This window comes from Drosophila gunungcola (genome assembly GCF_025200985.1).
Source record: "Drosophila gunungcola strain Sukarami chromosome 2L unlocalized genomic scaffold, Dgunungcola_SK_2 000007F, whole genome shotgun sequence".
In the NCBI taxonomy this organism is placed as follows: Eukaryota; Metazoa; Arthropoda; class Insecta; order Diptera; family Drosophilidae; genus Drosophila; species Drosophila gunungcola.
In genome coordinates, this window is record NW_026453162.1 from 2,259,918 (window position 1) to 2,261,355 (window position 1,438).

Below are 1,438 nucleotides of genomic sequence, written 5' to 3' on the forward strand. Positions count from 1 at the left end.
TCGTTTCTTTTGCATTTCTCGCCACTTGCATTTTGATTTTCATTTGAAATAGCTGGTGCCTCTGTGATTTGTAAAATTTAATATATTCTTTGCGGTTTTAATTTTCAAGTAAGTACATATGTTGATATAAACAAACTAAATAGGAATTCCAATACTGTTAATAAAATAACATGAACCAAACAATGGATTAATTAAAACAATAAGTGATGTGTACCTGTGCCAAAAAAATATTAAATTTATAAACACTTATTAACAGTCTTAAAAACAGTGTACGGTCAAAACAAATGTAAACAAATTGTTCCTAAAACTGTGTGTTTCTGTTAATCACACAAATAAAAAGAATTATTTGACTTGAGTTTTAATTTAATTAATGCGTTTTAAATATTATTTTCGTTTAATTCCAGAAAAACTATTTCAAAACAAAAGGTAATTTATATATATTTCATAAATTTAAATTTTTTGTTTTGTGAACTCGTTTCGTTAATTTGTGTGCTCTCTTTTTTCTCTCTTCCTTTTACTTCTACCTAGTTTGGACTTACATCTACATACAAGTAGTGTTTTTTAGGGTGGACCTAAGAACACAAATTAAGTGAACAAAAATGTAAGAAAAATAAACATAAATTTAAATAATTAGACATTACATAATTAAAAAATTTAATAATTTAATTGAAAAAAGATATTTTACAAAATAAACACATATGATACCTATGAATCTCCTTGAAAAACTATTAGAATGGTACCATAATAATAATGTTACTAGATGTACTTTTAAAAATTTTTGAATTCGGAAAATCTAGATCTTCAGTAGGATATTAAGTCCAAGTTTGATAATGGAGCTTAATTATGACGGTACTAGGGACAGGGAAGGTTTTGCGTCCTACATTCATTTAAATGAAACATTATTCGGTAAGTGTTTTACAAACTTACAATCGTATTTTAATAAAATTACATATTTCCTCATTATTATATTTTATATTGTATTTTCTCATTATTATATTTTCAGAGTCACAAAGAAGAGACGGTTACCGCTTCACAGACCATTTTAAAGACCTTCGACTGGCCTTCACTAGGGCCAAAAATAAAACTTATAAGGGTAAAAGTATGGCCAAAAAGATGAGAGAGGACGAAAACGGCCAGGAGTAATACAATAAGTTTTAAAGCATGATTATATTAAAAAAAAATTAAATAAATAAAAATTGGAATTGAAAAAAGAAACGGTTCCCAATAGCTTTTTTGGGAACGATAATATTTGCATTCTTGGGTAAGACTATTAAAAGGCATGTTTTGGAATCATTCTAAATGTGTTCTTGTGGACGGAATCAATATTAATTCTGTAGATGTGTTACACAATGCTTGCTTTGGAAGCTATCCAGGAAGGTTCCCGAGGAACGTTTCTAAGTTCATTCTAACAGTGCGCTGTAGAATGCTTCCTTCGTAA

General features: G+C 28.1%; 1 long non-coding RNA gene across 1 annotated transcript; it reads left to right on the forward strand.

Moving 5' to 3' along the window:
• The first annotated feature begins 327 nt into the window (after positions 1–327).
• On the forward strand, positions 328–1,154 carry LOC128253219 (uncharacterized). Its single transcript, XR_008267401.1, has 4 exons — positions 328–426; positions 529–601; positions 798–906; positions 1,004–1,154. It is a non-coding gene; the product is annotated as an uncharacterized LOC128253219 (long non-coding RNA).
• Positions 1,155–1,438: the final 284 nt, after the last annotated feature.